The 12,848-nt window shown below is 38.6% G+C and overlaps 1 protein-coding gene and 2 pseudogenes across 1 annotated transcript in view; 1 reads left to right on the forward strand and 2 right to left on the reverse strand.

Moving 5' to 3' along the window:
* The window catches only part of EVC2 (EvC ciliary complex subunit 2), a 209,103-nt gene that overhangs the window by 95,893 nt on the left and 100,362 nt on the right, over nucleotides 1-12,848 (reverse strand). The window lies entirely within an intron of this gene.
* LOC102479809 (stathmin pseudogene) lies at nucleotides 823-2,136 on the forward strand (annotated as a pseudogene).
* On the reverse strand, nucleotides 11,158-12,342 carry LOC102480224 (histone-lysine N-methyltransferase KMT5B pseudogene; annotated as a pseudogene).

The raw sequence follows: 12,848 nt of genomic DNA on the forward strand, positions 1-12,848 counted from the left end.
AGAAGAAGTAAAATTATCTCTATTTGCACATGACACAATTATATACACGGGACAGTCAAAGAATCCATTAAAAAAAAAAAAAACAAAACTCCTGGAAGTAATAAGTAAATACAATAAAGCGGCAGGATACAAAATCAACATATAAATTTCTATAGCACATCTATACACCAACAATCAGTGAACTGAGGTAGAACTGAAGAAAGTAATCCCATTTATAATAACCATAAAAAGCATAAGATACCTAGGAATATATATATATATATATATAGCTAAAGAAGTCAAAGACCTCTACAAGGAGAACTATGAAAATCTAAAAAAAGAATTGAAAATGACAAAAAAAAAGGGGGGAGGACATCCCATATTCCTGCATTGGAAGAATTAATAAAATCAAAATGTCAATCCTACCCAAACTCATCTACATTTAATCCAATCCCAATCAAATTACCAGAGATATTCTCCACAGATTTAGAAAAAAAAATCATAGAAATTGTCTGGAATCATAAAAGACCCCATGTTGCCAAAGCAATTCTGCATAAGAGTGGAGTAGGGGACATCTCCCCAACCCCAATATATCACAAAGCTGTGATAATTAAAACAGCATGGTACTGGCACAAAACCAGGCATGTAAAACAATAGAACAGAATAGACCCCAGAAATAAACCTCAAAATGTACAGTCAACTGATTTTTGACAATCCAGTAAGGTCAATCCAGTAAGGAACAGAAAACCTCTTTAGCATATGGTGCTAGAAAAACTGGGTATCTGCCTACAAAAAGATGAAACTGAACCTCGATCTTTCACCATTCACAAAAATCAACTCAAAATGGGTCAAAGATCTAAATCGAAGACCTCAAACCTCGAAACTACTGGTACAGTAGAAACTCTTAAAGACATAGAAGTAAGCAAAGACTTCTTGTACAAGACTCGCAAAGTACAGACAATAATCCCAAAATAGACAGGTGGGATTACATTAGATTAAAAAGCTTCTGCACAGCAAAAGAAACAATAATTAGAGTAAATTGATAACATTTGGAATGGGAGAATATATTTGCAAACTATGTTTCAGATAAGGGACAAATAACTAGGATATAAGGGGAACTCTAACAACTTACCCCCCCCCAAAAAAAAGATGAACTCAATTAAAGGTTGGGCAAATCAGCTCAACAGACAACTCTCTAAAGAAGACATACAAACAGCAAAAAAGCATATAAAAATGCTCAATCTCTCTTATTATGAGGGAGATACAAATAAAAACTATAATAAGATACCACTTAACCTCAGTCAGAATGGCTAAGATTAAAAAAAATGATAAATGCTGGTGAGTCTGTGGTGAAAAGGGAACTCTCCTACACTGTTGCTGGGAATGTAAATTAGTACAGTCAATGTGGAGACAATATGGAGGTTCCTCAAAGACCTACAGATAGAACTGCCATATGATCCAGCAATTCCACTCCTGGATATCTACCCAAAGGATAAGAAAATGCTCAGTTGAATAAAAAACATTTGCACATCCATATTTATTACAGTAGAATTCACAACTGCTAAGACATGAAACTGACCCAAATGTCCACAAACATTAGAATGGATTGAAAAAGTGTAGAACATACACACTACAGAATATTACTCAGTGTGGCCAGTCGGCTGGGATGGAGCAGGGCGTTCCTATCAGTGGACTATATTAGAATACACCTCCAGTTCCTTATTTTCTATTCGCCGTGGTGTCTTCTCATATCCAGGTGAAAGCACTGGAGAAGTGTGCATCAGGCCAGGATTTTGAGCTGATTCTGAGAATCTGTCCCAGAGTTCCCCCTGTCCCCCGCAAAAAATAAGGATCTTTCCCTGGAGGAAATTCAGAAGAAATTAGAAGCTGCAGAAGAAAGTCCCGTGAAACCGAGGACCTGAAGCAACTCGCTGAGACACGAGAACATGAGAAAGAAGTGCTTCAGAAAGCCATAGAGGAGAACAACTTCAGTAAGACAGCGGAAGAGAAGCTGACCCACAAAATGGAAGGTAACAAAGCGAACTGCGAGGCACAGAGGGCGGCGAAACTGGAGCGTTTGCGAGAAGGATAAGCGCGTGAGGAAGTGGGAAGAACAAAGAATCCAGAGATCTTGTTGTAGAGACTGAAGATGACTGACTTCTCCTCCACCCCTTCCTAAATATCTGAAGACTGTACAGGCCAGCATCTCTCCCACACACACACACAAATATTCTAGAAGCTGATGTAGGACTGTATAGGTAGATTCAGACTGTAAGATGTTGTTTTAGGGGCTCAAGGGGAGAAACTGAAAGTGATTCCTTTTTTAAAGTGCTGAAGGTCTTTCTAATGTAGCTATTTTTCTCGTTGCATCTTTTCTATTTCAGCGCACTCGGTGTGTGGGTTAATGGGTATTTTTGGCACTGTGAAATCCCATTTGTAAAAAAGTGTATGTAGTGGCTTCTTTGGAACTGTTAGATGCTGAATATCTGTTCATTTTTCAATTCCAATTCTGTCCCAAACGTACCAGGTGCTACTATACTTGAATGGTTAATAAAGCTGCACAGTGCTAAAAAAAAGAAAAAGAGAGACACTGTGGCATATGATAGAAAGTGGACAAATACAGAAGAGCTACTGCTAAGTGAACAAACCAGAAAATGAAAGAGAGGCACTGTATGTCCCCCCTCAATATATACCAAATGTCTGCACTCCATGGCAGAAACTGAAATACTGGACAGTATGAAGGCACAGAGAGCAACTGTGGACACCCAGACAGTGTGGGCAGAAGGTGGGAAATGACAGAGGGTGAGGGGAGAGAATCAAGGGGGGGAAAGAAAGAAGTAAACCAGTTAAGAAACATAAAATGGAAAATGATCTGTTGAAGATAATAGGTATGGTAATATTTTTGATTGGGTCAATATTCAGTGTATTCTAGATGGGAAAATTCATTTTGCATGCTGTAATGACACACAGAAACTAAAAATTTTTAAAAAGATTTTTAAAAAGTGCTGGGCTTTGATTCTTAAATGTCTTTACAACTTCATCAAAGTTTTCTAACTTTGCCAAAGTAAGCAAGCATCATACACACCTTTCCCAAGAATATTTATTTTTTCAGGTCACATTTTTGTGACTTGAAATCTTGTCATTCCACTTCAAAGATGAATATATTTGTTCAGGCCTGTTCTGTTGCATATTCAAACTGTACAAGAGAACTTCAAGAAGTTCTGGGGGAAATGCAATTAAAGTAGGAGTTTATTTTGGTGCAAATGATTTTTGAAACCCATACATGGTTCACTTTCCATAAACTTTTGGAAGATTCCTTGTATAAGCAGTAGTCCTCTTGTAAATGACTGACTTCACAAGGGAGTTTAGAACAATGCCCAGCACACAAGAAACACTTAATAAACATAAATCCTTCAAACTTCAAAATAGGCTTGCCTATGATAGAAAAAAAAAAAAAAAGTTTTTTATTGCAATAGGGCACGTGTGCTTGAGAGAGAGAGAGAGAGAGAGAGCAATTCCCAATAGGGCATGGTCATGCCCCAATTCTTTTTCCTCCTATTCTCCATTCCATCAGAATTTCTGATACAGATGCACATCTGCCCAGCATGTTTTATAAGCCACTGAAGCTGGCATTCCAATCATCAGCAGTCATGTGGGATTCAGCTTTCTATGCACAACTCTTTCAGCCCCATTATAACATTTTATATTATTTATTCTACTTTGCTATAGGGCATGTGCACTCACTAGAGAGAGACAGAGCCAGAGAGAGGGAAAGTGAGAAATCACTCTCCAGGGCAATGGTCCCACCACAATCCTTTCTCCTCCATTCTTCTCTTCGAATTTTGGGCATGTGCACATGCCCACTGTATTTTTCAAGCTGCCATGAAGTTGGCCATGTGAGATCCAGAGCTTTTAGCCACCATGCCACCCTCTGGCCCCATACATCTTTTTAAAAGAAACAACACTACTTACATATCCAAGAACAACTAAAGAGCTGGTTCTGTGGCCTGGTGGTCAGGGACGAGAGATCCCAAAGGGCTGACCCTACGATTCTAGGCTCTGACCCAGCAGCTTGAGAAACATGCCAGGCACATATGTGTGCACGCCCAAAATCCTGACAGGAAGAAGAATTGGAGTAGAAAGCATCCACAATGGGGCAGGTGGAAGGGGTGCTTTTTTTCTTCTCTTTTCTCATCTCTCTGTCTCTCTCTCTGGCAAATGCATGTGCTCTCTGGCAAAGCAAAACTGATTAATACTTTGATTAGCTACTGATGAAAAGAGAGAGAATGACATTAATGTCTTTTTTCGTACGTACTCCATATAAAAATTAATCAAGTTCTCACCAAGTAGCAAGCAAGGTGTCAGAACAAAATTAGGGTAGAATTTAATACACAAGGCAGTAAATGCTCTCCTGAATGTCAAAGAACTCATTAATTAACATGGAAGATAATTAATTCAGAAAGAAAACTAAATAGCCACTTTTCACAAGATAAAACCAGCATTTTCAAGTTAGCTGCCATAAGTAGAACGGACCCACGAAAACCAATTCAATGTCAGAGGCCAATCTTCACGGAAGATAATACTGCAAGATTCCATACTGGGACCACAAATCATGTTTACATATAGTTGACTTGAGAGTCTGAACAATAGAAATTTGGGAGGAAAATACCACTTGTGTATCTTAACTGTCCAGATTATAATTGGAGATAAAAGAATAAAAATGGCCACTGTACATGAGTAAAACTTATGCTAAACCATTAAGTTTTTAGTTTGGTACAAACTCAGGCTGTACGATACAAGGGGTCTCTTTGATGTTTGTTCTCTGAAAGATTTCCACATTTAGAAGTTGAATGGGGTGCTCCCTCTCCAGGCCCTGAGCCATTCCTAAAAGGAACACAGGTGTATATGCACGCACATTAACTCTTTATTTTTAATTTTCATATTTTATTACTTTTTAAAAATTTACATTTACCTTCCGGCCTAACACCCGATGAAAAGCCAGAAGCCAGAACCTGAGGAGGGTCTGGCCCTGCCTCTATAACCACAAAGCCTCTGCCTCAAACCCCTCCTTCCAGCCCAACACCCACTGAAAAGCCAGGTAGGGTGGTCTCTGTCTTCTTTCTGTCTCTGTCTGTCTCTCTCCCTTTCTCTCAAAATTTTTCTCTCATACATACACACACACATACACACACACACACGTGTATATATATATTTTAAATCTGTATGTACTGTCTCTTGTCTCTAACCTCTCCTTTCTCTTGCTAATTTCAGAATCTATATGCATCTAAGGTGGGCCTAGCCCTGCCCACTTCGCACAGCAAGGTAGCGTACTGAGCGGTTCTCACTTTTTTACCTTTTTTAAAATAATTTTTTTTCCCTTTTCATTGTTTTGTCTTTTTAAATATTTTTTGTCTTTTTCCCTTTGTTTCCTTTCTTTTACCTGACTTTCTCACCTTGCCTCTCACCTTCCACATATCGACTGTCTAGGCAGGTCTAGGTACACACTACTGAAACATCTGAATACTTTAAACCCTGCAGCTCACCCCAGGTGCCCCTATTCCCTTGAAATTGTGAGGCTTTTGTAATATTCAGTTCCATTGAGAAAAGTACAGGTTGCTTGGTGAGGATCAGGGAAACTGAATTGCAGAAAAATTGCAGGCCATCTCCTTCTGCACGCCTCTAACACTCAGCATTAACTCCAAGAAGTTAGGAAGTAACATGTAATCCAACAGATGACCAAAAACTGCCACCACAGAGACACAAGAAATATGGAAAATCAAGAAAATATCTCTCCCCCAAAGGAAAAGAACAACAGCTCTTCATCATCCACGAACAGTACAATGGAATTCGTGGAAATGTCAGATAAAGAATTTAGTATATTCACAATGACAAAACTAACAGAGATGCAAGAGAAGAGAGACAACGAACTCCAGAAAATGCAAGAGAAAAGAGACACCAACTTCCAGGAGGTGAGGAAGTTCCTGCATGATCTGAAAGAGGAAATATACACCATAAACAAGAATCAAACAGAATTGTTATAGATGAAGGCTGTAATACAGGAAATCAAATCTTCCCTTAAAGTATTCAAAGCAGATTAGATCATGCAGAAGATCAAATCTCAGATGTAGAAGATCTCTGACCTAGAAAAATTCACCAAAAAGACTGAGAAAATGACCCAGAAAATTAGAAAAATATACAAGTAATAATAGATAGATGTTTCAACATCGGATAATCGGTAGCCCAGGTGAAGAAACTAAAAAGGGGATTGATCTGCATGAAATCCTGGAAGAAAACTTACCAAACCTAGAGAGGCATTCAAATATCCAGACCCAAGAACTACAAAGAACTCCACTAAAATCAACCCAAGAAGAGCTTCTCTAAGGCACATCATAGCCAGACTGACCAAAACCACAGACAGAGATAAAATGCTAAAATTGGCAAGACAAAAACCAAAGTACATCCCATCAGGCTAACATTGGACCTCTCGTCAGAAACAATGCAAGCAAGGAAAGAATGGAAAAATATGTTCGAAGTGTTAAGTGAAAAACAATTTCAACCAAAAATACTGTATCCAGCAAGATTATCCTTCATGTGGGAAGAAGAGATAAAAACATTCTCAGATAAACAAAACCTGAAAGAATTTATCAACACCAGACTATAGCTCTTCAAGAAGATCTGAAGGGAGTACTGTACCAGGAAAAGTAAAGACAGACAGACAAATAAGAGAACAAAAAATGATCCAAAAAAAGGCCAACTTAATGGTAGGAACAAGTTCTGAAATATCAATAATCATGTTGAATATAACAGAAATGTCAGACCACAGTAACACTGCAAATTCAACAAAAGAGATTCCACAAGTAGCTCTTCAAGAAGATCTGAAGGGAGTACTGTACCAGGAAAAGTAAAGACAGACAGACAAATAAGAGAACAAAAAATGATCCAAAAAAAGGCCAACTTAATGGTAGGAACAAGTTCTGAAATATCAATAATCATGTTGAATATAACAGAAATGTCAGACCACAGTAACACTGCAAATTCAACAAAAGAGATTCCACAAGACGGAATTGGTGAAATAGCATTCTATGACTGTTTTCTAAAACATTACTGATTTTCTTCTATGCTTTGTTTTCCAGATTTAAGAATTTTTATTTTCTTTTGAGTTGTTAGGTTTAACAATTTGTTAAAAAAAAAAAAAAAAGAATTTTTTACATAGAAACATAAACTTTTCTCCCTTCCTGATTCCTTTATTTGTGAGCATTCTTATTTTGTGGTAGAATGATCATTTGCACAAGCTCAATGATACAATAGTATCTGTTGCCTTGCATCAGAAATTGAATTTTTATGGGGCTTTGTGCAAATAACAGACCAAATCGAGATTAACCTATTTTTTTTTCTTTTTTTCTTTTCTTTTTTTGCAAATAAGTAAGTTTATACCTCTCTTTAGTAAAAGGGGGAAAGGAGAGAGGAAAAACAGTGTTTCAGAAGAAAATTCCAGCGCACTTGTCACTAGGTTCTAGCTTTTCCATGCTTTAAGATCTCTTTTGAATCAATAAAATGTGAAAAAAAATAAGTTTACTATGAAAGGGAGGGAGGGGAAAGGGGAAGGAAAAAGTGGGTAAAAGTATGCTTAACTGACAAAAAATGAGAAGCTATTTGCTGATGATAATGTATATAGTAATAACCTTGTCTTGACTGGCATGCATGGTATTTGTATTGGAAAAAGAAATGTATACCGTAAAGATGTGATAAAATGTAAATTAAAATAAATAAATAAATAGAAGGTAAAAAATATATACGTTTAATCACTACATCTTTACAGTGTACAAAATTGTTTTTCCTGGCATGAACACAGTGCCTATCAGTCAAGTCGCAGATATCACCATATACATTATCATCAGCAGATACCTTTTCATATTTGTGTCTGTTAAATATTTCTTTTTTTCTCCTAATCGCCCTGCTTATCACAACTACCCACCTCCTCCTGTCTCTAGCATCCATAGTTGCCCTGCCTGCGGTTGTACCCTCTTTCAGTTTCTTCCACAGAGCACAGACATTCAGTACATATTAAGGGGGCGTGGGAGGGAGGATACAATGCCTGTATTTCAGTCTGGCTAGCTTTGCTTAGTATTAAATCTATATTAGTCATCTTTTTATCAAATCAGGGTTTCATTGCTTTTTATGGCTGAAGAGTATTCTGTAGTATGTAAGTGCCGCAAGTTTTTAATTTGCTCATCTGTGCTTGGATTTTGGTCAATTCCATGTCTTAGAAATTGTCAATAATGCTGCAATAAACATGGAATAAATATGCAACTGTTTTTCTGACTTTGTGTTTTTTCATCCTTTGGGTAGATACCCAGGAGTGGAACTGCTGAATCATATGCAAGTTCTATTTGTAGGTTTTTGAGGAATGTCCATATTGTTCTCCACAATGGTTGTACTAATTTGCATTCCCTCCAACAGTATAGGAAGGTTCCCTTTTCAAAGTAGCCTTATCAGCACTTACATTATTTATTTTTTTAATCTTAGTCATTCTGACTGGGGTTAGATGGTATCTCATTGTGGTTTTGTTTTGTTTTGATTTACACTTCCCTTATGATAAGAGGTTGTGTATTTTTTCATACGCTTTCAGCCTTTCTTACATCTTCCTAAGAGAGTTGTCTGTTCAGCTCATTTGCCCTTCTTTTAATTGGATTTTTTATTTTTGTGAGTAAACTGCTTAACTTCCCTGTATATTCTGGTTATCAGTCTCTTGTCTGAGGCATAGTTTGCAAATATATTCTCCCACTCTGAGGGTTGTCTTCTCACTCTAATTCACATTAACTCTTTCTATCATGGGGTCCCTATCATTTCCCACTCCACTCCATTCATTGGCTATATGCAAACAAGACAGCTCTGAAACAAATGAAAAAAAGAAGTAAGCACTTCTCTTCTTAATTCGAATACTTCATAAAAGTCTCCCCTAACCCACTTTTAAGCACATGCTAATCACCTTGTTCTGGAAGATGGTGAGTATTTCATTATGCTGAGAAGCATGAGTTTGGGAGTCACACCAACTTCCTTCCGATCTCAGTTCCAACTCTTAGGAGTTGGGTGAGTTCAGGAGAATTATAAATGTCTCTGGGCCTACTTTCCCTATTGGTTAAGTGAGAACATTATCACCTATATGAAATAAGGGTCATTGATAGGACTAACAATAGTATCTTTTATGATCAGGCTTTGTTTTAATAGCTTTACATATATGAAGCCATGTATTTACTTACTCTTCATTCTTCTGCATTTATTATTAGAATCAACAGTCAACAATGAATGATTGACTAACTTCCTTTTTTGTGAGTTCACGTTGGACGCTAAAAAGATTACAATAGGACTACAGTATTGCTTGTACACCACAGAGGTTACACTTGGACTCCAGCAGCAAGTAGCCTCAGGAATCACTGCAGTGCCATTCACATCATCAGAGACCCCTCCTGTTTTCTTCAGGATTATCTGTGACATGAGGGAGCACCCAGTGTTGGGAGAAGGTAGGGAGAAAAGCTTAGAAATGGTATCTCAGAGAGCTCTTCAGTGCTAAGGAATCTAAACCAACGTTTTGGTCAACCCAGGCATAATTTGCGGGTTACCACGCCAAAACTTATAACTTTTGTCTCTGTTAGAAACAAGTCAGACTGAAGAGTCTACCACTTTAGTTGTAGCTAGAGAAAACTAGACTTTACTCAGATGAACAAACCATAGCAATTAGAATGGTTCCAGAACTTTAAAGCTTCACAAATAGCATGTGTTTTCCTTTGCCCATTAAAGTTTTCTTCTCTGTTTATTTTTCACTCTCCTTTTCCAGTTTCCATTAGATCTTTCCCCCACACATAACTGACATCTCAAAGCTTATTCCAGTCTCCTCAGCTCTCTCTCTACTCTGCGGTAGCTAATACACTGTGCCCCAATATAGCAACATTCAAAATGCTCCTCTGTCACAATTCAGAGTCTGGGTTTGGGGAACTGGGTTAGTTTATTTTGACAAAGATAAGAAGGCAGTAAAAAGGTAGAAATCTTAAGATCTGAAGCTATGAACTCCCCAAGTCCATCATTTTTCCCTAACAGAATGGCTAGAGATTTTAGCTATAGGGCGCGTGTGCTTGCCAGACAGACAGAGACAGAGAGACAGAACGCGAGAAATCACCCCCCCCAGGGGGGATGGTCACACCGCAATTTCTTCTCCTCCATTCTCCTCTCGGGATCTTGGGCACGTACGCACATGTGCCTGGCGTGAGTTTTAAGTCACTAGATCCGGGACGTGAACCACGGTCGACTATGTGGGAGTCCAGCGACATAGCCATTACACTAACTGCTGGTTCCCCTAAAGCATTTGTTCATAGAGTTTTATCAAATCTTTACTGTTCTGAAGATAAAGGATAGTCAAAGCAGTGGCTACCAGCAGGTGAGAGTGGTCCAGTCAAAGCAAGAGTGGACCAGTCGAGAGCAGAGGTCATGGCAACAATTTTTCTAGGATGCTTGTTGACTTCTTGGAAGGATACAACAATAGCTTGTTGTGATAATGATTTGGGAATAACCAGAAGTTTTAGCAGAAAAAGGTCCCAGAAAAGCTTCACTAGAGAGTCCTCCATCACAACAACCCTTCTGCTCTTTCCTCTCACGAAAACCCCCCCCCCCCCCCCGGGGATGGCCATGCCGCAATCCCTTCTCCTCCATTCTCCTCTCAGGATCTTGGGCACGCACGCACATGCGCCCGGCATGAGTTTTAAGCCACCGGGTCCGGGACTCGAACTGCAGTCGACTACGTGGGAGTCCAGTGACATAGCCATTACGCCAACTGCTAGACAATAGACCATTTACGAGCCTATATAATTCTACCAGCCCTTTGTCTTTTTCTTGGGCCTAACAACATCATTATAGTGTTACTAACACCTTGGAAATATTTCCCTCAATTTACAATAATCCTGAAACATGATAAAGGATTCACTATCCAATACCAAGTAATCATAAAAAAGTCTAGAGTGTGCTGTTAAATTTGGAGGGAGGATGCAGACTGTGCCTTTATACTAGAACTCGCAGTGCTGCTGAAGCTCTGGAGCACCAGTTTCTCTCAATAAATAAAAGTTCAAAATCATTTAAGTAAACGGGAAAAATATTTTTTAAAATATATGTTTATTACATCTCCCTTACTTACTTGCACTGTTTTTTGTTTTTTGTTTTTTCCCGAGTGGTATCTGCATCAGTGTTAGAGCTGACAGATTCACTGGCTGAATTTTTGCTGCTGTCACCCAACTTTGCAAGCCTATTTAAACATTTATCTATTTCTCTGAGTCCATATTTGCTATTGATAACAGGAGCAGGCGTAGGCAGTCCTACTCTGAATTTAAAAGCACGAGTCCCCCCTCGTCCACAATTGTAACAGTTGCAGAACTCATTATTTTCTCCAAAAAGAACCCATCTCTATAATAACAAGCAATTTCTTCTCCAGGTTCAATTTCTCTTAGAGCTTTCATGCATGCTGTATCTCGACCAACTGACACAGACTTGGTTAGGTCTGCAATCATGGCTTATAAAGGCAGCAGGACCAAGCCAGAGCTGAGCAGTTTTTCCTTGTGGAATACATGGCACTGAAGTCATTCTTTTCATGTCTAAGTGGCATGTTCTCCTTGATCTCTAGAAGCTTGGTAATACTATCCACCAGTAATCCTATTTTGTCATTTCACTTCTACTCTTTCATTGCAACTATCTTGGCTCCGTTTTTTCTGATGACTATCTATTACAAGGCAGAATTTCAAACCCACTGTCAGTTGCAAACACTCACAAGTAAATAAATACATGTTCCTTGAATAATTTCTCCTGCATTGTGTTCTTGTTGAGAAATTGGTGCCATGGCCATTTCACCTTAAGTCAAACATTTAAAGGCTTTCTTCAAGAGCTCATCTTTCTTAAAATGTTCAGTTACTTCCTTTAGTTCATCTTGCCTTCCTCTAATAAGCTAAGATCTCACAGAGCTGATTTGAGAAAAAACTGTCAGACTTTGAAAAATGTCTTGAGCTCCTCAAAAACAAAGCACTAGTATTCATTTTGTGTGTTTCAAAACCTAAATAGGGATCAAGAACCAAAGTGGTTGGTAGGTGGTCATTTTCAAGAGTTTGTTGGCAGATATCCCAAAAGATGGTACATAACAATTCTGTCCTTCCAATCCTGAATTACCATTATATCTGCTTGACCTCCTCTCGGCTGTGTTTTTGGCCAACCTTCAGGGTATCCTTCTCCATGTGCTTGCTGCAGTTCGGATTAATTCTGCTGATGGTCCTCAGACAACCTGCCTCCATTTCTCCTACCATTCACCATCATGTTCTTGGATTCTCCCTGCCACTTCCTACCCACAGACAGCCTGACCCAGGTGCATTTAGTCACTCTCTTCAAATAGCTTAGAGAATAATGTCAATCTCTCCTCCACTTTGTGCATGGCTGTAGGTTCTGAAGGTCATCCACAAGTGTTAGGATGTTGTGTCCCTGATCTGCCTGCTGTGCAGTGCCAGCTCTAGTCCCCAGGTGTCCTCACCTCATAGACTTGAAACCTCCCTGTCTGCACCACAGACACATCTCTGTCCCCAGTAATATTAAGCCACTGAATCTTCACAACACTCTTATAAATTGGGTGATTAATTTTTTAAAATTTTAAATTAATTAATTAATTTTACATTCATTCACTGAACATTGTCACAGCATATAAAATGTGATTTCCCATTCAGAATATACTGCATAGTGGCTTAATCATACATGTTATCATTGATAATTTTCCATTTCCAGTCATATATATATATATATATATATATATATACACACACACACACACACACACACACACACACACA

The sequence above is a fragment of the Tupaia chinensis genome, unplaced genomic scaffold (genome assembly GCF_000334495.1).
Source record: "Tupaia chinensis unplaced genomic scaffold, TupChi_1.0 Scaffold141490_1, whole genome shotgun sequence".
Lineage (NCBI taxonomy): Eukaryota > Metazoa > Chordata > Mammalia > Scandentia > Tupaiidae > Tupaia > Tupaia belangeri.